Source organism: Pan paniscus, chromosome 11 (assembly GCF_029289425.2).
Source record: "Pan paniscus chromosome 11, NHGRI_mPanPan1-v2.0_pri, whole genome shotgun sequence".
Lineage (NCBI taxonomy): Eukaryota > Metazoa > Chordata > Mammalia > Primates > Hominidae > Pan > Pan paniscus.
In genome coordinates, this window is record NC_073260.2 from 36,769,873 (window position 1) to 36,794,958 (window position 25,086).

Sequence of the window (25,086 nt, forward strand, 5' to 3'; positions counted from 1 at the left end):
GCATTATTAAAATTATATATAATTTTATTTAAATTAATATATAAATGTGTCAATAAGTATATATTTATCATAAACAATAAATACATTTCTTTGTGTATTGAACACTGCATAAGCAGTTTATATTGAACTACACACATACATACATTACCTTGGACTCCCTACAACCGACATCTTATTTTTTACATACATCAAGAGATAATCTTTTCCATGCTTCTACTGATGATAGAGGTTTTATGATATTAAGAAACACTTTTCGGAGGTTCCAAGATGGCCAAATAGGAACAGCTCCAGTCTGCAGCTCCCAGCATGAGTGATGCAGAAAATGGGTGATTTCTGCATTTCCAGCTGAGGTACAAGGTTCACCTCACTGGGGCTTGTCCAACAGCGGGTGCAGCCCACAGAGCAGGGCGGGGCATCGCCTCACCCAGGAAGCACAAGGGGTCAGGGAATTCCCTTTCCTAGAAAAGGGAAGCCATGACAGACGGTACCTGGAAAATCGGGACACTCCCACCCTAATTCTGCGTTATTCCAACAGCCTTAGCAAATGGCACACCAGGAGATTATATCCCATGTATAGCTCGGAGGGTCCCACACCCACAGAGCCTCACTCACTGCTAGCACAGCAGTCTGAGATCGAACTGCAAGGTGGCAGCGAGGCTGCAGGAGGGGCGTCCACCATTGTTGAGTCTTGAGTAGGTAAAGTGGCCAGGAAGCTCAAACTGGGTGGAGCCCACCGCAGCTCAAGGAGGCCTGCCTGCCTTTGTAGACTCCACCTCTGGGGGGGCAGGGCATAGCTGAACAAAAGGCAGCAGAAACTTATGCAGACTTAAACGTCCCTATCTGACAGCTTTGAAGAGAGTAATGGTTCTCCCAGCATGGAGTTTGAGATCTGAGAACGGACCAACTGCCTCCTCAAGTGGGACCCTGACCCCCGAGTAGCCTAATTGGGGGACACCTCCCAGTAGGGGCTGACTGACACCTCATACAGCCAGGTGCCCCTCTGAGACGAAGCTTCCAGAGGAAGGATTAAGCAGCAACATTTGCTGTTCTGCAATATTTGCTGTTCTGAAGCCTCCGCTGGTGATACCCAGACAAACAGTGTCTGGAGTGGACCTCCAGCAAACTCCAACAGACTTACAGCTGAGGGTCCTGACAGTTAGAAGGAAAACTAACAAACAGAAAGGACATCCACACCAAAACCCCATCTATACGTCACCATCATCAAAGACCAAATGTAGATAAAACCACAAAGATGGGGAGAAACCAGAGCCAAAAAGCTGAAAATTCTAAAAATCAGAGCGCCTCTTCTCCTCCAAAGGAACGCAGCCCTTGCCAGCCATGGAACAAAGCTGGATGGAGAATGGCTTTGACGAGTTGAGAGAAGAAGGCTTCAGACGATCAGTAATCACAAACTTCTCCAATCTAAAGGAGGATGTTCGAACCCATCACAAAGAAGCTAAAAACCTTGAAAAAAGACGAATGGCTAACTAGTATAAACAGTGTAGAGAAGTCATTAAATGACCTGATGAAGCTGAAAACCATGGTGTGAACTATGTGACACATGCACAAGCTTCAGTAGCCGATTTGATCAAGTGGAAGAAAGGGTATCAGTCATTGAAGATCAAATTAATGAAATGAAGTGAGAAGTTTAGAGAAAAAAGAGTAAAAGGAAATGAACAAAGCCTCCAAGAAATAAGGGACTATATAAAAAGACTAAATCTATGTCTGATTGGTGTACCTAAAAGTGGCAGGGAGAATGGAACCAAGTTGGAAAACACTCTGCAGGATATTATCCAGGAGAACTTCCCCAACCTAGGGAGGCAGGCCAACGTTCAAATTCAGGAAATACAGAGAACACCACGAAGATACTCCTTGAGAAGAGAAACTCCAAGACCTATAATTGTCAGATTCACTAAAGTTGAAATGAAGGAAAAAATGTTAAGGGAAGCCAGAGAGAAAGGTTGGGTTACCCACAAAGGAAAGCCCATCAGACTAACAGCTGATCTCTTGGCAGAAACTCTACAAGCCAGAAGAGAGTGGGGGCCAATATTCAACATTCTTGAAGAAAAGAATTTTCAACCGATAATTTCATATCCACCCAAACTAAGCTTCATAAGTGGAGGAGAAATAAAATTCTTTACAGACAAACAAATGCTGAGAGATTTTGTCACCACCAGGCCTGCCTTACAAGAGCTCCTGAAGGAAGCAATAAACATGGAAAGGAACAACCAATACCAGCCACTGCAAAAACATGCCTAATTGTAAAGACCATCAATGCCAGGAAGAAACGAGCAAAATAACCAGCTGAAATCATAATGACAGGATCAAATTCACACATAACAATATTAACCTTAAATGTAAATGGGCAAAGTGCTCCAATTAAAAGACACAGGCTGGCAAATTGGATAAAGAGTCAAGGTCCATCAGTGTGCTGTATTCAGGAGACCCATCTCACATGCAGAGGCACACATAGGCTCAAAATAAAGGGATGGAGGAAGATCTAGCAAGCAAATGGAAAACAAACAAAAAAGCAGAGGTTGGAATCCTAGTCTCTGATAAAAAACAGATTTTAAACCAACAAAGATCAAAAGAGACAAAGAAGGCCATTACATAATGGTAAAGGGATCAATTCAACAAGAAGAGCTAACTATTCTAAATATATATGCACCCAATACAGGAGCACCCAGATTCATAAAGCAAGTCCTTAGAGACCTATAAAGAGACGTAGACTCTCACACAATAATAATGGGAGACTTTAACACCCCACTGTCAACATTAGACAGATCAACGAGACAGAAAGTTAACACGGATATCCAGGAATTGAACTCAGCTCTGCACCAAGTGGACCTAATAGACAGCTACAGAACTCTCCACCACAAATCAACAGAATATACATTCTTCTCATCACTGCATCACACTTATTCCAAAATTAACCACAAAGTTGGAAGGAAAGCACTCCTCAGCAAATGTAAAAGAACAGAAATTATAACAAACTGTCTCTCAGACCACAGTGCAATCAAACTAGAACTCAGGATTAAGAAACTCACTCAAAACCACTCAACTACATGGAAACTGAACAATCTGCTCCTGAATGACTACTGGGTACATAATGAAATGAAGGCAGAAATAAAGATGTTCTTTGAAACCAATGAGAACAAAGACACAACATACCAGAATCTCTGGGACACATTTAAAGCAGTGTGTAGAGGGAAATTTACAGCACTAAATTCCCACAAGAGAAAGCATGAAAGATCTAAAACTGACACCCTAACATCACAATTAAAAGAACTAGAGAAGCAAGGGCAAACACATTCAAAAGCTTGCAGAAGGCAAGAAATAACTAAGATCAGAGCAGAACTGAAGGAGATAGAGACACAAAAAAACCCTTTAAAAAATCAATGAATCCAGGAGCTGGTTTCTTGAAAAGACCAACAAAATTGATAGATGGCTAGCAAGACTAATAAAGAAGAAAAGAGAGAAGAATCAAATAGTCACAATAAAAAATGATAAAGGGGGTATCACCACCAATCCCACAGAAATACAAACTACCATCAGAGAATAGTATAAACACCTCTATGCAAATAAACTGGAAAATATGGAAGAAATGGATGAATTCCTGGACACATACACCTTCCCAAGACTAAACCAGGAAGAAGTTTAATCCCTGAATAGACCAATAACAGGTTCTGAAATTGAGGCAATAATTAATAGCTTACGAACCAAAAAAAGTCCAGGACCAGATGGATTCACAGCCGAATTCTACCAGAGGTACAAAGAGGAGCTGGTACCATTCTTTCTGAAACTATTCCAACCAATAGAAAAAAAGGGAATCCTCCCTAATTCATTTTATGAGGCCAGCATCATCCTGATACCAAAGCCTGGCAGAGACACAAGAAAGAAAGAGAATTTTAGACCAATATCCCTGATGAACATTGACGCAAAAATCCTCAATAAAATACTGGCAAACCGAATCCAGCAGCACATCAAAAAGCTTATCCACCACAATCAAGTTGGCATCATGCCTGGGATGCAAGGCTGGGTTCAACATATGCAAATCAATAAACGTAATCCGGCATATAAACAGAACCAACGACAAAAACCACATGATTATCTCAATAGTTGCAGAAAAGGCCTTTGACAAAATTCAACAGCCCTTCATGTTAAAAACTCTCAATAAACTAGGTATTGATGGGAGGTATCTCAAAATAATAAGAGCTATTTAGGACAAACCCACAGCCAATATCATACTGAATGGGCAAATCTGGAAGCACTCCCTTTGAAAAGTGGCACAAGACAGGGATGCCCTCTCTCACCACTCCTATTCAACATAGTGTTGGAAGTTCTGGCCAGGGCAATCAGGCAGGAGAAAGAAATAAAGGGTATTCAATTAGGAAAAGAGGAAGTCAAATTGTCCCTGTTTGCAGATGTCATGATTGTATATTTAGAAAACCCCATTGTCTCAGCCCAAAAGCTCCTTAAGCTGATGAGCAAGTTCAGCAAAGTCTCAGGATACAAAATCAATGTGCAAAAATCAAAAGCCTTATTATACACCAATAACAGACAAACAAGAGCCAAATCATGAGTTAAATCCCATTCACAATTGCTTCAAAGAGAATAAAATATCTAGGAATCCAACTTACAAGGGATGTGAAGGACCTCTTCAAGGAGAACTACAAACCACTGCTCAACAAAATAAAAGAGGACACAAACAAATGGAAGAAAATTCCATGCCCATGGATAGGAAGAATCAATATCTTGAAAATGGCCATACTGCCCAAGTTAATTTATAGATTCAATGCCATCCCCATCAAGCTACTAATGACTTTCTTCACAGAATTGGAAAAAACTACTTTAAAGTTCATATGGAACCAAAAAAGAGCCCACATTGCCAAGACAATCCTAAGCCAAAAGAACAAAACCGGAGGCATCACGCTACCTGACTTCAAACTATACTACAAGCGTACAGTAACCAAAACTGCATGGTACTGGTACCAAAACAGAGTTATAGACCAATGGAACAGAATAGAGCCCTCAGAAATAATACCACACATCTACAACCATCTGATCTTTGACAAACCTGATAAAAACAAGAAATGGGGAAAGGATTCCCTATTTAGTAAATGGTGCTGGGAAAACTGGCTAGCCGTCTGTAGAAAGCTGAAACTGGATTCCTTCCTTATACCTTATACAAAAATTAATTCAAGATGGATTAAAGATTTAAAACCATAAAAACCCTAGAAGAAAACCTAGGCAATACCATTCAGACCATAGGCATGGGGAAGGACTTCATGTCTATAACACCAAAAGCAATGGCAACAAAAGCCAAAATTGACAAATGGGATCTAATTAAACTAAAGAGCTTCTGCACAGCAAAAGAAACTACCATCAGAGTGAACAGGCAACCTACAGAATGGGAGAAAATTTTTACAATTTACCCATCTGACAAAGGGCTAATATCCAGAATCTACAAAGAAGTCAAACAAGTTTACAAGAAAAAAATCAAACAACCCCATCAAAAAGTGGGAGAAGTATATGAACAGACACTTCTCAAAATAAGTCATTTATGCAGCCAACAGACACATGAAAAAAATGCTCATCATCACTGGCCATCAGAGAAATGCACATCACAACCACAATGAGATAACATCTCAAACCAGTTAGAATGGTGGTCGTTAAGCAGTCGGGAAACAACAGGTGCTGGAGAGGAAGTGGAGAAATAAGAATGCTTTTACACTGTTGGTGGGACTATAAACTAGTTCAACCATTTTGGAAGACCGTGTGGTGATTCCTTAAGGATCTAGAACTAGAAATACCATTTGAGCCAGCCATCCCATTACTGGGCATATACCCAAAGGATTATAAGTCATGAGGTTATAAAGACACATGCACACGTATGTTTATAGCAGCACTATTCACAATAGCAAAGACTTGGAACCAACCCAAATGTTCATCAATGATAGACTGGATTAAGAAAATGTGGCACATATACACCAGGGAATACTATGCAGCCATAAAAAAGGGTGAGTTCATGTCCTCTGTAGGGACATGGATGAAGATGGAAACCATCATTCTTAGCAAACTGTCGCAAGGACAAAAAACCAAGCACCGCATGTTCTCACTCATAAGTGGGAATTGCACAATGAGAACACTTGGACACAGGGTAGGGAACATCACACACTGGGGCCTGTTGTGGGGTGAAGGGAATGGGGAGGGATAGCACTAGGGGATATACCTAATGTAAGTGATGAGTTAATGGGTGCAGCACACCAACATGGCACGTGTATACATATGTAACAAACCTGCACGTTGTATACATGTTCCCTAGAACTTAAAATATAATAATAAAGAAACAGTTTTCACAATAATATTGACATATCAATTATAGTTGTGAGAAATAGGAAAAAAATCTGTGCTATAATATCCTTCTATTCATAATTAATCAGGTTTCTTTTCAGCAGCATGTTTTTACTATTGCCTCTTACCCTACCATGTGTCAAATTTTAACTTACATAACAACAAAAAAATTGTTTCAAAATATGAGCTATTTGATATCTATAAACAGATGGCTATCTAATATAAGCAGTTGTGTGTGCTATATGAATATCTCTTAAGTTTCACTGGAGATTATAAACATTTGAATTCTTGTTAACTTAAACATGAAATATAAGATGTGCTTATGTACAGGGTATTTATTCGGTGTTTTCATAGCTTTCATGTATCACCGAGAGTAGGATTTGGGCCACTTTTCATACACAGACGCATCTTCTCATCTACATAGTCATCCAGCATAGAAATACATTAAAAAAAAAAAACCTTCCAAGCACAAATTACTAGAACATGTTTGGTCAGCAAATCTGCTATGTAGTTTCATGAAAATGAATTCTGCTGAAAAATATCTTGTGGTTTCCTTTTTCAGAAATACCAAAAAAATATGGCATTGCCAGAGTTGTATTAACCATGTATACTTATGAATCCTGTTTTTAAATGTAATTAGGAACACTGAAGCAATTTTTTAAAAGAGCATTTAATGTAAATAGAGTCTAAAATTACAATATTCCTAATGGTTTGGCTAGATGTATTATTTTATTGACTTTATGATATCTTCAAAAAATTAAACTTGGGTTCCAGTTGAATTCACTGCAGAGTAAGAATATTCAAATGGGTCCTTATTAAATGTTTGTTGCCTGCATTTATTCCATCATTTTATTTTTTCTTATTAATCATTAGCTTCAAATGATATTTTGTATCCTTTTCTTTTTCAAAATATTTTGCAAGCCTCTGCAACGTCTTGGTTTGCACACATAGTAAAAATATATGAAATAACTTGTTTAGTTAACTTTAACTTTTCATCCTTATACTAACCTCTGAGTTAATTGAAATTCCTCCAAAAGTATTGAAAAGCCAAATGAAAGGAATAGTCATGAGCATTTGCTCTCAAAGATCGGGAAGAAACTTGTTCTAAATGAGTTGTCTAGATATCTCTGTCTTGGGAGCAACTACAGAATGTCCTGCTGGGTCTAGGAACTCAGTTAAAAGACATGTGACTGCCTATTTAAAGTACAAGGATTTGGAGGCAGGAAATATAGATTCTAGTTACTTTACCTATGAAATGGGGTTTATACTACTTTCTCTATCAAATAACAGAGTTATCATATGCAAGATAATGCATTTGAAAGTTTTGTAAATACTTGCTAAGTAATACATACTATTGAAAGAAAATAGCCACTATGAGTTAAATTTTTCCTATTTCTTGATATGCAATAGGCACATATAATTTCATTTAATTCTTACCATAACTCTATGATGGATAAATTCTCAATATTATTTTGATACTGAGGAAAAGAAGCTTAAAAGTGGTTAGGTAATTGTCCCAAACTCGCACAATCAGAGATGGTGGAGCTGGCATGCGAATGCGGCTATATCCATTATACCAGACTGCCTCCATTGTGGAAGTATTAGGCATTTTTAAAATTAACAGTAAACAGGGAAAGTATAATTAATATATGTCTAAATTGTATTGTACATTTAATATTCTGTTGTTTGTTTGTTTGTTTGTTTTGAGACTGGGTCTTACTGTGTTGCCCACGCCGTAGTGCAGTAGGACAATCTCGGCTCACTGCAACCTCCTCTTTCCACCTCAGCCTCTGGAGTAGCTGGGACTACAGATGTGCGCCACCGTGCTCAGCTAATTTTTGTATTTTTACTAGTGATGGGGTTTCCTCACGTTGCCCAGGCTGGTCTTAAACTCCTGGGCTCAAGCAATTCACCCACCTCTGCCTCTCAAAGTTCTGGGATTAGAGATGTGAGCCCCCATGCCTGGCCTATTCTTTTCTTAAGTAGTTTATTTTTCAGTACACCTGTCAAAAAATATTTGAACAAATTGAGAGACTATAAACATGCTTAGCAATATTTTGAAGATGTTCTTGTCATAGTCTCAAATATAGACAAGGGCATAAAAAAAAAGAATAGAAGAGAGAGAGAGAGAGAAATTGCTGAAAAAATGTGGTGAAAAGAAATGTTGTTGCTTTAGACAATAGTGTCAGGAATTAGCAATAATTTTCAAGGAAAAGAAAATGTTTCCAGGTAACATATTAGTCAATTAAAGGAAAGACATTCCAATTGACTGATTCCACAGTGAATAATCTCTGAAAGTAAAGCACCAGAAGCAGACTGTACCCATTAACACTGTGATCTACTGAACTTAACAAGGCTTTATATAATAAGTATAAAAAGGCTGCTTTATAGTTCATAAGACTTTACCATTTTAGTTATCATTTATACAAATCTTATTTCATTACATTTATTCTCAAGTTTTACCAGGAACCTAGTTATTAGAACTGGAATCTGACTAAGGCTTAAGGGAAAGTATCTTATTTTTAATGAACAATTCCTACACACTAGGCAACTGAACTCACATACCTCATCTTATTTAAGATTCACAGCAACCCCAAAGTAGATATTATTATTCCACTATTACTGATGAGGCTTAAAGATCTTTAATAGACTACAAAATAAAAAAAATTATATGTTTTAGAGTTAGTGCTTGAATCTGTTAAATCACTTATCTTTCTAAAAGCACAATATTGACTTACTCAGATAAGGTTATTACCTATCTATCTCAGCCTCATGAAAAGCACATTATGAAGCCATTATTAAGTGATTTGAGCTGAAATACAACCTAAGTGGTCCAAAGACAATGATTGTTTTTAGTTAAATTAGAATTACATCAAGCTTAAGTTATTTACTGCAGCCTCTTGTGTATTTAGCACTGAGTCTTTGGTATTTACTTTACATCTATGTACATTCTACTATAGAGCCAGATTGCCTAGTTTTAGAAATACAAGGTTATCCTCTTACTAGTTGTATAATGAGAAACAGGAGGGTGGTGATGATGATAATGAAGAAGGAAAAGATAGAGATGATGGTGTTAAGAATAATAACAATGTTAGAAGTCTTACAGTGTACCAAGCACAAGGAAATTTTGTTTCAAGAAGGACAAAACAAACCTCACAATTTTTGGGGAAAGGTGGTGACAGTGGCAGAGAGAATATCCTAAGAGACAAGAAAGTGTAAGAAATCAAGTATGGTCCAATTTTACTGAGGAGGTTTTAGAATAGACAGAAAGATCTGTGTAACAGAAAATGTCTTTCACTCATTCTCCTCTCCCAGTATGTCTCCATTAATCCTATGCTGAAAGAAGATCTTTCCATAAAATGCAAGTCAAATTGAGAACTCTGTATCACTATGTGATGTATTGTGTATTCATGTAATATTTGGTTGCAAATAATCAACAAGGAGCTTAATCACACAGGGTAAAGCAATGGAATGGTGCATGGTTAGGAAACACAGACCTCAGGAGGGACAGAAACCAGAAATTCTAATGTGAAGAATGTGTTTATTATCTCCTTATTTTCAGTGATACCTTGTCTCTTATCTCTTGTATTTCTCCGTTTTATTATTTTTTCACTCTCTGTAGGCAGTTTATTTTAATGTCTCTGCATATTATTAAAAGGTAATTCCAGTTCCAGATTTACATAATTTCCTAAATAATTTAACAGTTTTTTTCCTGATCAGTCTGTATGAACAAACTCTGTCTACTCTACCTTGTTATTTTGCTTTATGTGTTTCATGATTATACTGCTACCTCACCTGTGCTTTTTCTGTCACTCTCACCAGATTAGAAGCTAAAAGAGAGCACATTTTCTGGTTTGTCCCTCAGTGTCCACTGTAGACCTTGTGAAGGATTAAATACCCAGTACATATATGTTGAAAGAATGCTGGATAAATCTCAGACTGGAGATACATGCATACAGAAATAACTGACTTGTGAACTAGTTAAATAGATATTTTCAGGAGAGTTTTGTGTGTGTGAGAGAGACAGAACATATAAGAGCTTCCAGAAAACAGAGTTTCTGGAAGTAAACATTGCTAACAGAGGAACAATAGCCTGAATGACTGTCCTCCTTTTCTTTTCAGACTCAAAAGGATCATTATCACATACCATAATTAGTCTCTTCTCTGTAAATTAAGATTATCTCTATTCTCACTCATTCCATTTCCTGGAAGAATATTCAGAAAAAATATTTAGGAGAAGTGACAGAGTGCTCAGCTAAGCCCAACTTTGACCCAATGATTTATGATAGATATAAATATGGGTAGATATAGATTTATATAGATATCAATAACATAATTGTATATATCATAAAATTTCATTTGTTGTTTATGATATACCAAATACTAACCCCACGTACTTTACATATATTTTCTTACCTAATGTACACACCAACTTTATGATATGAATGTTGTTAATAAAAAGCCAATTTTGTAAGTGAGAAACAGACATTTGGTACGAGGATTTGGTACATTGATTGTGGATTTTCATTTGGGTACTCTTATTTTAAAGCTCATACTCTTAGCCAGGACTCTATGCTACCTCATTACTATTTCTGAGCAATTTCAGGGTGTTGGTTAAGTCCCAATTGATCCACTCAGGTTTTTACAATTTCATGAACCTTAATTTTATACTCCATCTTCTGTCCCACATAGAATTACCTCATATCCATTAAGATTCCCCCTAAATTTCAATTTTTTTATAAGCACTTGTTTTTAACTCATGCTACAATGCTACACGTGTATCCCACACCTCCTCAAAAACAAACAAACCTAATTTGTTGATATGTCTATGTACCTCATAAAAATTTTGCCCTATTTGAAATTGAACAGGGTAGAATTTCTTAATGCAGCTATAAAATAATTTTTGTAATTTCCCCTCATGTTTTCTGTGTTTTTCCTCAGTTTTATTGCTTTACCATGAATTTATGAAACATTCTTACAAGCTTATTACTATGAAGTTCTCTTTGTTAATTCACCCGATTAAATCCTTTCTAATTTTAAGAGTGGCATAATGATAATATAATCTTTTTAAAAAATCCTTCCTTTCTCCCTTCATTGTTTTTCTTATTTTCTTGTTTGTTTTGTAAACACGTTGACTCCTAAAATGGTCTCTTTATTCCTTGTCATTTTTTTGGAGCATGTCAGATATTAAGATACCAGGATTGGGAGTTAGAGCTATGTTTAAATTTTGGGCACCACCAATTGTTAAATGAATAAACCCCTTAATCTCCCAAAATGACAAGAGCACTACCTTCTTTGTGGTTGTAATGTAAAGTAAATAAGATAATGTAATTATTCACGCTGTCTGCTCTTCAAAGCCATCCAGAATTGCATTTTATAATTCTCTGTGACAAAACGCCCTCATAACTCACTGAGATCAGCACGTTTCCTCAGATACCTCTTCCACTTGTGATTTCCTGCCTTGGGTGACCTATTTTTTGTGGTTATAGAGAAAATAGTCTGCTCTAAGTTGCCAAATACCTCATCATAGTGGGCTTGCATGAATTTGTGTGTGTGTGTGTGTGTGTGTGTGTGTGTGTGTGTGTAATCAGTAGTTTTCAGTTTCAATATTGATTACCTAAGGATTCTAAGAGTATGGAAAAAATGTGACCAAACAGAATATGATACAACTAAGTACTGCAGAGACTGAGAGATTAAGACTGAGCTGGGGGCCCAGGATGCTAATTTCAAGTCATAATTCTTCTTTGACTACCTGTGTCATCTTGAGCAAGTTACTTAATCTCTCTGTAACTTAGTTTCCTCATACATAAAATTATAATGAAAGTATCTATCTCATAGGGATTATTGTGAATACTAAGAGGGTAAATTTATATAAAAGGCTCAATTAGTATTAGCTATTATTGTTATAACCTTAGCATATTTCTTTCTCAGCCTTTTGGCTGTTCCAACTAGATATGGGTACTGGTGATGTCCTAAAATCATTTTCTTGGTGACAATGCAGTTTTTGCAGTTTGGGTTTGTTTACAAGAGGTAGTCCAATGACAAATATAGAAAGCTCAGGAGTCAGGGTGCTTTGATTTACACTATCACCTAGTAACTGAGTGATCTTGGGCAAGTTGCCGCTCTAAGATTGATTTCCTCATGGGTAAAACGAGCATACCTGTCTCAAAGGGTTGATGATCAACTGAGATAATACATTTGAAGTTCTTAGCACGGTGCCTAGTGAACAGAATTCTATACCTGAGTCAATGTTTGTCATTGCTGCTCCTGCTGCTATTTCTATAATATATTGTTTAAATCACTTAATGTGAAATAGATAATAATCATAATTAGAAGCCCTTGTAAAAAACAAAACAAAACAAAAAAACGAACAAAAAAACTATGTGGTGCCCTTCGTGCAGCAAAACAAAAACAAACAAAAACTGAACAACAACAGACTTTCTATCACTTACAATGGTTTCTTTCTCTTTCCTGTTCTGAAAATTTCACCAGCTAGAAATCCTTTTGAGTAGCAAGTCTTCGCTTTTCAAATAAGATATCTTTCTGAATGGAGAGATTATTGGCCTTCAATACTCCAATAAATTAATTCAATCAGCTTTCTTTCCTTTTCAGTCTTGTTGAGATTAACATCACTGAGAAATGGAATTATTCATTGGGGGAGTAAAGAAGTATGATTACTAGATCTTGGATTACTCTGGTGAAATGTATCAATCAGTCCCCTATGAGTTTATGGAATCATTAAATTTCTGTGAACTTGGAAGCATAGAAGGAAAAGGACAGTTACGGAAACTGGTAATATTTTCTAGGATGAGTTTATGCCCAAGAAACAAACAAACAAAAAACCCCTTTCACCTTTTACTGTTATTACCTTTATTAACCAAGAATAGAAAGCCAAGGAGTAATGCAAAGAGAGAGAAGGAATTACAGAAGGGGCAATATATTGAAGAAGAAAATAAAGGATGGGACTCGGAGCACTACAAGTATGATAAACCTTTTGTAGAAAAAAAGTGCACTTCCTCCTTTTAAACTGATTGAAGATGAGTAAAATAGGGGGAAATGGAAATAAGTTTGTGTTTTGTGATGGGAAAATGAGAATATTTGTGTGTGTTAGACTGATTTTCTCAATGAAAGTGGAGAAAATATCAGAGGGAGCATAGGAGATTTGGGGATCAAAGAAAAGACATGAAATAATCAAATTAGGTAGTAATTGCCAAACCTTTTCTGTAAAGGACCAGATGGCAAATGTTTTCAGTTTTGCGGGCCATGCAATCTCTGTTGCAACTCCTCAACTCTGCCATTGTAGGGTGTGATTAATTTTATGTCAACTTTACTGGGCTAAGGGATTCCCAGGCAGCTGGTAAAACATTACTTCTGGGTGTCTTTGTGAGGATGTTTCCAGAAGAGATTAGCATTTGGATTGGTGAGATGATTAAAGCAGATGGCCCTCCACAGTGTGAGAAAGCCCAAATAGATAAAAATGCAGAAGTGATAACTCAGTGTGGTTTTAATTTGCATATCTCTGATGATTAGTTTTTTAAGGGTTTCCTTTATGTACCTTTTGGCCATTTCTTTATCTTCTTCTGAGAAGTGCCTATTCAGATCTTTCACCTATTTTTCAGTTGGGTTATATATTTTCTTAATATTCAGTTGTTTGAGTTGCTTATATATTTTGGATATCAACCCCTTTTCTGATGTCAAACTCATAGAACTAGGCAGTAGAATGATGGTTACCAGGGGCAGGGGATGGGGGAGTTGAGATAATGTTGGTCATAGGATACAAAATTTCAGGTGGATAGAATAAATAAATATTGCGCAGCTGTGTGCAACTATAGTTAATAACAGTGTATTACATGGTTGAAAACTGCTAAGATACTATTTTTCAAGTGTTCTCACCATACAAAAATGATGAGTATGTGCAGTAGTGAATATGTTAATTAGCTCAATTTCGCTATTCCACAATGTATACATATTTCAAAACATTTTGTATGTGACAATATATACAATTTTTGTAAATTAAAAGAAAATGTCAGAGAAAGGGCAAATTTGCTCTCACTCTTCGAGCTGGGACATCCAACTTCTCTTGCCCCAGACAACATCAGCTTACCTGGTTCTTGGTGTGCCACCATTTTTTTTTCTTTGGTAGAGATGGGGTTTTGCCATGTTGCCCAGGCTGGTCTCAAACTCCTGAGCTCAAGCAATTTGCCCACCTCATCCCCCTAAAGTGCTGGGATTACAGGTGTGAGCTATCACACCTGTCCTTAGCTGTTCTTTATAATAAAAAATGTGCAACATTTTTCTCCACCTAGTAGTATTGTTTGTTTCCTTTCACCAAATTTCCTGTGATAATTGTGGAGTTGGTAGACATCTTACAGTCTTTTAACAACTCTGGGTAATTTAGATAAACATTTTGTAGTTAATCTTTTCATTTTTATTTTTTGTCTTATGCTTCAGAGGGGGATTCAAGGGGCCAAGGGGCCAGTGATTATTTCATTGTTTTTGCTTGTTATTGTTGTTTACTTACTTGCTTACTTGCTATGCTTACCTATAGCAAAGTTTAATCCATTAATAATATTCAACTTTTAAAGTTAGAAAAATTACATATATGCAATCTATTCCCTCTGTCTCCTGCATCCCCTCACCTCTGCACATTTACTTGCAGGTGTTTTTTCCTTAAGGAGAGTCAAATATTTTAACCAGGGTTGTAAGGAAAGTATACTGCCCAGCCCCTTGTCATGGGGATGATTATGTAATTCACACCAGGCTACTTTGGGTGGTCGTAGAATGTTAAAACTGGAACTAAGAAAAACCAAGTTTTTGGATTTCAAAACTAGAAATATATCGAGTTTATGCTTATGGTTTCATGAAGAAATCTTTGGTGAGGGAATTAAATTTGCATAGAGAACTTAGGACAAATGGGATACAAATTTATAGAATCCTAATTGCATTTTATTTTGTTTTTAGCAATCATTGATGTTCCTTTATCCCCTGCTATGTTTCTTTGTGTTGCCTAAACTGGTTCAGATTGTGTTTCTGTATCTCAAAATCAAAAGAGAGTCCTGGACCTTACCCTTAGACATTGAATTTGTTCTTTTACGGTCACCCATACCATAAGCATTCAAGATTTCTATTGTCCACCTGGAAAAGACAAGAAAGAAAAAATGTCAATGACAATCTCAGTGTTGTTGGAGAATAAAACACTATGGAGTTTTATTTTCATGTAAATGCTTGTGATAAAAAATAAAATATAGAGTGAAAAATCAAGTTCAGTAAGTGTATTTTCACTTTCTATTCTTTCTGGCCAGCAAATTGATTACTTTGTATTGTTTCTAAAATACTTATAACCATAAGTCCTAATTAAGAGTGTAGCTCTTCTATTGCTATGTTTAATTAAATGTAATGATTTATTGAAATTGTGACACCATATCCCTGCTCTTATTTAATTCCAAATGGCAGAGTACACTAGTTTGCAAGTATTTCTGCAACTGCCTAAGGATAGTGGTTAACTTTACTACTTTGACTAGTACTTTGATTGCTGCTGCTTTAATCAAGCTTCCCATCTACCTAAATCAGCTATTACATACTTAAGAATTGAACGTTTTATACAAAACACTGTGGCTGTATTTTTATATGACTATATAGATAATTAGAGACATATCATATAGTAGCAGCTCTCACAGTTGAACAACTTCAAAATCATGATCCATCATAAATAATTGCAAGGATTACATAGAATAATGGACGTTTTATATGCTTACAATTGGCTGGTATTGCACTCCAGTCTCCTTTTAACTTTCCAGCATAAATAGCTGGTAAGGTGGTAACAAACAAATGTGTTTTTAATATCTAAACTGTCAAAGTAAAACCCCAAGCTTAACAACCTCAGGGACACCCAATTGACATGGCTCTAAACATTCAGTAGAGTGAAAGCTTGAATAGGCATTGAATCAATCAGGACAGGTTATAGGCTTTAGTAACAAACGATCCAGAATTCTCAATAGCTTAAAATAATAAAGATTTATTTTGCACCCATGGTACAAGAAGGATACCACATTACACATCAGAATAACAGAATAGTGCATTGGAGTATAATACCAAGGGTTGGAAAGGATGTAAGGGGAGGGAAACTTCACACTCTACTCTCAGGTGTATTAATTGTGAAAGCTATGGTAGAAAGCAGTCTGGCATTATTTACTGAAATTAAATGTGGTTTTTGCTCTGTGGTTCAGCAAATTGCCAAAGAAAGTCTCCCAAAACCTACAAGAATGCACTAATAATTTTGAATAATTGGAAGGGGATAATATTTAGAGCATAATACTCTTTGTATGTATTAAAGCATTTATTCCACAAATACACTATAGCTACACTTATATGTAAGTATCTGTATGAAACTGTGTACTATAGTTCTTATAGGAGGACAGGAAATAGAAGTGATAATGAAAGGACATGAGCAAATTTAAACATAAATATAAAATGTCCAGTGCTGGACTTATGATTTTTAAAATGTGCTATGAATTGAGGAAGAAAATTCACTAAATTGTTTTACCTGATATTAAATCCAAATTTTAAATGAGATGGGGAAGAAAGTGTCAAAATAATACCTACAAACATTTATTTTTGTTTTAACCATTTTTGGTCCATTGTGGCCAAAGTTTACAGGAGTTCTGTAGTTCTGGATATAGCCATCATTGGCCAATATATTTTCTGCCGCTAGGGAATTCATTGATCCATTTAATAATCAGCAATTTCATTTTTACTTTCTATTAGTCACCAGGATACAAAAATGAATAGAATTGTTACTTTTCCCTTATTATGCAGGGATAGCATAACTCATGGAAAAAAAAGAAAATATGATAATAATAAATGATCAACAAACTATAACGTGATATATTAAATAATATCAGATTAGGGTGTGGTAAGAGACAAATAGAAAAATTAGAAATTGGGAAATTATGTTTGTGGTTGCAGTGCAGATGTGTGTACATTCAGGTACAAAGAACTTACTTCCATTGCTTCTGACTTAGCTGCTTTTCCATCAGTCCATTTCTAAATAATTTATTGTGCTTGCATTTTTAATTTTAATGTGGAAAATAAGTGAATACCTACAATTAAATTCAATATAAACATACAAAAACAGTAGTCTATGTGTTCCTGGCAGTTTTTCTTTAGACACATACACATACTTACCATACACACATACACACACATACATCTTACATGCATTACACAGTTTTATAAAGCCCTCTTTTTAATTTACTGTATCACAAATATTCTTACATCATAATCTCACCTCTAAAACATTATTTTTTGAGTTGTAAAGACATTTGATGCACAATGACTTTTTTTGACACCTGTGCATTTTTAAACCATTTTATTGAAGTATGATTGACATACAAAAAGCTGCACATTTTTAATGTTTACAACTTGATACGCTTGGAGTTAAGTCTGTACCTGTGAAATCATAACCATAGCCAATGCCATAAATATAGCCATCATCTCAAAGGGTTTTCTGCTTCATATTTATTATTCTTTCTAAGAACAAAAGTATATTTGTATGTAGTATCTGCGTACATAGCACCCAGTCAAGATAAAGAACTTACCATCTGCCCAGAAAGTTACCTCCTGCTCTTAGCAATCATTATCTCCAACTGCACCTGTCTGCTTCCTCGACTCAGGCAACAACTGATCTGATTTTTATCACTCCACATTACTTGTGTCTGCTCTAGAACTCTATTCAAATAAAATTAGAGAGGATTTATTCTTTAATGTTCAGCTTTTTCTTTTTACTTTATTTTATTTTTAAGATGGAGTCTCCCTCTGTCGCCCAGGCTGGAGTGCAGTGGCACAATCTCGGCTCACTGCAACCTCCACGTCCCAGGTTCAAGCCATTCTCCTGTCTCAGCCTCCCTATTAGGTGGGATTACAGGCGCCCGCCACCACCCAGCTAATTTTTGTATTTTTAGTAGAGACGGGGTTTCACCATGTTGGCCAGGCTGGTCTCGAAATCCTTATTGTTGTGTAATATATATATATATATATGACAATTTGTAATCCTTTTGAGTTGTTTCCACTTTTGCGACTGCTATGAATGAAGTTGTGAACATTTGGGAGGTTTTTTATGAACTTTTACAACATTATGTTAATAGTTGTATTTTATTCCATTACAGCAATATACTTAACATTTTATTTTGTTGCTGGGCATGGTGGCTCATGCCTGTAATCCCAGCACTTTGGGAGGCCGAGGTGGATGAACCACTTGAGGCCAGGAGTTCAAGACCAGCCTGGCCAACATGGTGAAACCCCGTCTCTACTAAAAGTAAAAAAAAAATTAGCTGTAATCCCAGCTACTTGAGGCTGAGGCATGAGAATCGCTTGAACCCAGGAGGCAGAGGCTGAAGTGAGCGGGGATCACGCCACTGCACTCCAGCCTGGGTGATAGAGAGAAACTCTATCAAAATAATAATAATAATTTAAAAATAAAATTTCATTTGTCCTATTTTAATCTTTCTATAAAAACCAATTCTGGTACAGATGAACATGTTTCTATCAAAATATTTGCATAATTATTGAAAATAATTTCCTGTAATTTTTACTGGTTGGTCAAGAATTTGGCTATATTGACAAATCTTGCTTTCAAATTATTGTACAGGTTTAAATTTTTGTCTTTATTTTTTCACAAGTAAACGGTTACTAAATTGCATAATTCCTTTTGTTTCTTTTCACTCTGTTTGAGTCAGCCTGTGGAAATGTTATTTGGGAGGTGTTATTTAGAGGAAACCTATGCCCAGTGTTGTTTTATTTGTATTAATTTATCACAGTGATGAAATACTTTCAGTGATCATTGAACCTCTTTATGTTTATACACACACATACACACACAACTTATATCGCTTTCCCATTATGTGCATATGTACATTTGTGTATGTAAGCTTAAAGAATTAAAAAATTAAAAATAATGAAATTCCTTCTTATGCCTATCTGTCTTTCATGACTGTGTAGCATCCTTAAAATAGTTTCTTATTACCTTTTGGGAGCCCCTCTTCTGTACTGTGTGCAGGCTGCATGAATTGATCAATATCTTAGGCCTAACTTCCCTTGAATTAATGAAACATGCACGCATTACAAGTTAGATACGTACTCTATAAGTAGATGCTGTGTCAGTAATTAGAGACACAAGTAAACAGGAATCTCACCAAAATCACTTCTGACATACCAGCAGCATCTCCATTGTCAGGTGTCACTGAGGTTAATGTTGCAAACATGGTATTTATATTCAACAAATGCAGTGGGGGTATCTGCAATGTGAACAGTATTGTGGCATCATTTTTGTCTTAGATCTGAACATTTTCAAGTTCACCCACAATTTCTTGGAGTTACAAAATATTATTTTAATAAATATAACTGCTCTCTAAATAAACTCCATACTATATTTCATTTGCTTTAAACTAAAAACACCTACATATAAATACAGTAAGCCTAAGCATTGTAAGTCAATTGTTTTTCCATTTCTGTCCATTTTTTTCTTGACTTTTTTTGTTTTAGTTCTCTTATTATGGATAGTAATCTATTCTGTAACAAATATGGGGAATATTTTCTCTAAGTCTGTTGATATTATAATTTGATTATTTTCTTAGAATATAAAATTCTATAAAGTACTTGCATACTTTAAGTCAGATTTAAAATTATGAATATTGGCTAAATTCTCTCCATTCTCCATGTGTGATTTTCCCTGTTCCCTTTGAACCTTATTATCTTTCTCCACCAGTTAATCCTTAAATGTTAAAGACAGTCTTAAAGTAACACATTTGTGGGAGCAGACTAGTTTTTCCTCTGTAGCTCTGAGATCTACAATTATCATTCCAGCTTTATATAACTATTCAGTCACCTAGGAGAATCACTTCTCATATAACTCTCTTCTGATGAATTATTAAAGTGACTGATGTTTATGTGAATGTTTTAAAAATTATTACATAAATTTCTGTTTTGGGAGGCTTATAAAAGTTTTGTGATATAGGCAAGGATAAAATTATTATATTAATTTTTAAAATGATACCATAAAATTTTAAGAAAAAATAAAGTTTATATGGTTTTGAAAAGAATGTCAATTTTTTATAACATTATTTTTTCCTCTTACATTTCCTATCATATGATGTACAATTTTAATTTCTCCATTACATAGCTCTCTTGATTAAGGTGGTATCTCACAGGACTCCCATTGTAAAGGTACTTTGTTTCTCTTTTTTTGTAGAAAAATATATTTTATTTTATTTTTAATTATGTTTACAAAATTGTACACATAAAGGGTATACATTTGATATTTTGATACAAGTATACAATGTATTTTAGACTATATAAATATTTTTCATAAAACATATTTTTATATTTTCATTAAGCTTTCAAATTATTTATATTTTACATAAGTATGGACTTACGGATTTTCATATTATTCAAGTAATATAAACTTCTATTATCATAACTTATTTTCACACATAACTTGACCAGTGGGACCAGCTTTCAGCTGGCTTCTGTATCCCTTTTAATATGTTTCCATTAGTTTTTAAACCTTTCTAAGTTTCCCGGTACAGCCCTAAATTTCAGTGTCATCTTGTCATTTAATATCCATAGCGCTGAAAATAGCCATTTCTCTCATGAGCCTTAGTTTCTTCTGGTGGAGAGTGGTAATTCAAAAGCAAGATCTTTGCATAATAATTGTTTGTTACTATTGAGGTGCCACAGCTCCAATTGTCTCTTAGTGGACGCAGCTAGGGTATGTATGTATGTATATATGTATGTATGTATGTATGTATGTATGTATATATGTATGTTTGCATGTGTCTGTGTACAGATTTATGCATTTACATCTGTATTTTTCTCTACCTATCTGTCATGTGTCTATCTACCATGTGTCTATCATTCATCTGCATGTGCAATACCATGAATTCATACCAAAACTCAAACTCCAAATCCAATCATGCACAGTTCATTTTTATTTTCTCCCTTTTCATATTTGTAATTCCTTTCTCTGACAGAAAGTGATTCCCATTATTACACACACACACACACACACAGGTTCAATCCCTTTGTATGAAACTGATCCTTCTTTGCTATGACTTCCTCCAATCCTCATACACACAGGCAGACATCCTCTTCAACACACTCGTGTTTGAACACTTTATGAGGAATAGTGCCATACATAGACATTACTTCTTACCACTCAAGTTAACATTCTTCCTTGGGCTTTCTTCTGCATGAATGGCATCTCTCTAGAGTCAGGCTTTGATACTGTACCAGTTCAGCATCACATCCCACCTCCCACCACATGGACATCTTCAATTTACATAGGCTCTGATATTCTATTGTAGGCCACCAAGACTTCCACCATTCTTCATGTGAAACTCTAACTTAAAAGTTATCAAACTAAATTTTTCAAGAAGGGAAAAAAGGCAAAGAGAAGAGAGAAGAGAAAGAGGAAAGGAACAGATGCTACATCTTCACATTACAAAAGACCTTAATGGTATGCTAAACAACAACTTTGCAATAGTTTATTTAATTGCTCTGGATTTTGTCTCCAAAATCACTGTGTCTTAGAGAGTTAAGTGACTTGTGCTTTAGAACTTTCATTTTTTTGAGTTTGCAATAAGAATGGATCCAATTATAGAGACTACAGTTAAGGACTAAGTTTGACCTGTGTAGTGAAATTGTCTGTGAAACAGGAACACAAGAATTATAGCTGTAATAATAGAGCAATTTTTAATGTTGCTAAGAAATTAAAATATAACTTTAAAGTGACACTACACATATTTCACAGAAGGGCTCTAAGATTAGAGTTAGAACAACATAATAATACATCCATGCTAAAATAATAAAAATATTGCTCTTAAATAAATAGAAGAGTGGAAATAACTGTTACGTCTACTAGAAAACCAATATTGAAGAAAATAAACAAGACTAAAACTCTAAACATATGAAGCTTTAAGCATAAATCTCACTAAGGAGTGACAAGTGAATGATGGTTATCGATTCAAAGCTGAGCATTTAGCAGCCATCTGAATTCATTTCAGGCTTAAAAATGCTTTGTGTTCTTGTGTGATTCAGAGTTTTAAATTATCTTTTACATCAGTAGTTGTGTCAGTCAGTCCAACAGGAAGCAGATGCTGAGTAGGAGGTAGCAGTATAAACAATTTATTTGGGAATAACACCAGTGAAAGATAAATGGGGAAGGAAGCAGAATTGAGCAGGATAAATCCTCTATCCTCTCAGAAACCTGTGAAAGCAAAGGGACATGGAGTAGGATTGGGCAGGGCTTCATACCATGATACAGATGTGAAAGAGTAGCAGATAACCCAATGAGAGCCTTGGATCAAAGATGGCCCATTAAAGGATGCCCACGTTGCCATAGTTTGCATGCCAACACTTGGCTGGAGCCTGCCAATAAAGGAATTGTTTTCAGCTCATAAACTGGAGCTTACCCAGAAGGATGGAGTCAGTCAGCAAACTGCATTCTTCCCAGCTAATCAGGAATTTCTCTCTTGAAGGGCACTCCAAGTGTTGCATCTCCACGGCTACCACAACAGGATAATTTTATCTGAAAAAGTCTTTAAAAAGTAATTCTATCAATGCAACAATTTATTCCTCTAATTCGTTCAGCATTTATCTAATGTCAAGCTTTCAGGAGACTATGATAAATACAAACTAGTTATTTCTCTCAAGGAGCTTAAGATATGATGGTAGGAAATAAAAACAGTTAAATAGCAATGAAAATGAAATATGACAGATGTTATAATAAGAATATTCTAGAAGACAAAGGATTGAGATCCTAACCAAGCCTGCAGGCATTCCTAGCACTTTCTAGAGCATGAGCAGATAAACTGAAGTCTAAAAGAAGCAATAATTGTTTAAGGAAAATGAGTTGGAAAAGTAGGTGCAGAAATCAATATTTTAGAGTAAATATCATCTTTGAATTTGGTTTGATATATTTATATAAATATATCAAATGTCTTGCTTTGTCTCTTGCTGAGAGAAGAGAAATAGCAGTCACAAAATTTAAGAAAACTGCTTAAGAGTCAGGAGATATACCTAATGCTAAATGACGAGTTGATGGGTGCAGCACACCAGCATGGCACATGTATACATATGTAACTAACCTGCACATTGTGCACATGTGCCCTAAAACTTAAAGTATAATAATAATAATAATAATAATAATAATAATAATAATAAAAGAGTCAGGAGACTATGGAGAAGTATACTTATTTCTAGATCAACTTTTGAGTAAGAAGGAAAGAACTTTTTAACACAAATATTAGTGCCAAAGGTAAATATTGAAAGGGTGTGGAAAGCTATAGCATCTATTATATGAATAGGAGCCATAGAAAAATGAATACCAAAGGATGACTTAGTAATATCAAAAGTTACATTAATATAACTTTCCATTTAAACATAATTTTAAAACTTAAGGGCAGAAAAGCTTAATTTGTTTAAAAATAAAATTTTGAAATCAAAACTTTTGAGTGAAACAAAAATTTCATTTAAATATGTTCACTATCATCGCCATCATTTATTTATATGTATATATATGGAGAGAGAGAGAGAGACAGAGACAGAGGGAGACAGAAAGCGAGAGAGAAAGAGAGTGAGTGAGTGAGTGAGTGTATTTCACTCCCATCGCCGAGGCTTTAGTGCAGTGGCACCATCTCTGCTCACTGCAACCTCCTCTGCCTTCCCGGCTCAAATGTTCTCCTGTTTCAGCCTCATGAGTAGCTGGGACTACAGGCCGGTGCCACCACTGCCCGGCTAATTTTTGTATTTCTTGTAGAGACAGGGTTTCACCATGTTGCCCAGGCTGGTCTGGGACTTCTGAGCTCAATCAATCCACCTCCCTCGGCTTCCCAAAGTGCTGGGATTACAGGCATGAGCCACCGCATTTTTCATAGCTTGAAAAATTAACTCCACTGAACAAGTGAGAAAGAACAAATTCTTATTTAATATAAAACTTTCAAGCTCCTGGAGAAAATGCTTCAAAATTATTTTATGAAGCATTTATCTGGCTTATTATTTTAAAGTTAGTGGTGAAAATAAAAGCTATCTTCTCATTTTATTTGTGTGAACGCTGAGGGAGCCAATCTCTCAAGATGAATCTTGAGTGGCCTAGATTCAAACTGGACCTAAGTGGCCATTTACTGATTAGAGGTCACACACACACCTTGAGGTACTGGAAAACCCATGTGTCCTTAATTTTGGGATTTCTTAGCTGCCTGTTCCTGTTTATGCCACCTAAACCAACCAGTAGACTGTGATCTTTGTCTAAAATCAGAACTCAGCAAGCATTAACCAATTAGAACTAAGTAAGTTTGAATCCTTCATTTGCATAAGCAGGCCTTAAGTGGGAACCCTGGGCCAGAACTTTCTCTATAAATGATAAATCTTCCTTTATTGTCTGGAACACACCTCATTTTACACCAAAGGCTGCATCTCCCTGGTTTGCAAACTGCTCCATCTAATCTCTTTTCTTTAAATTATTTTTCAGAGAATTTTTATTTATACTTGTAAATAAAGATTTTTGAAAGACCAACCTGTAAATATTAGGTAAAATATTCTCATTTCTATTTGAAAAACTGGATTTAATCCAGCAATACAGGCATGAAGTTTTGGAAATTATGTTAAACTGTTATTCTTCCTTATATATTCTTAAACTAAATAGGGAGGAAAACAGAAACATAAATTTTAGGAAAACAC

General features: G+C 35.6%; 1 long non-coding RNA gene across 1 annotated transcript in view; it reads right to left on the reverse strand.

Moving 5' to 3' along the window:
* LOC130540476 (uncharacterized) overlaps positions 1-25,086 on the reverse strand; it is a 109,506-nt gene that overhangs the window by 56,414 nt on the left and 28,006 nt on the right. Inside the window, exons 2-3 of the long non-coding RNA XR_008954446.1 lie at positions 22,821-22,946; positions 15,422-15,489 (exon numbers count right to left, since the gene is read on the reverse strand). This is a non-coding gene — a long non-coding RNA (uncharacterized LOC130540476). The remainder of the gene's footprint in view (positions 1-15,421; positions 15,490-22,820; positions 22,947-25,086) is intronic.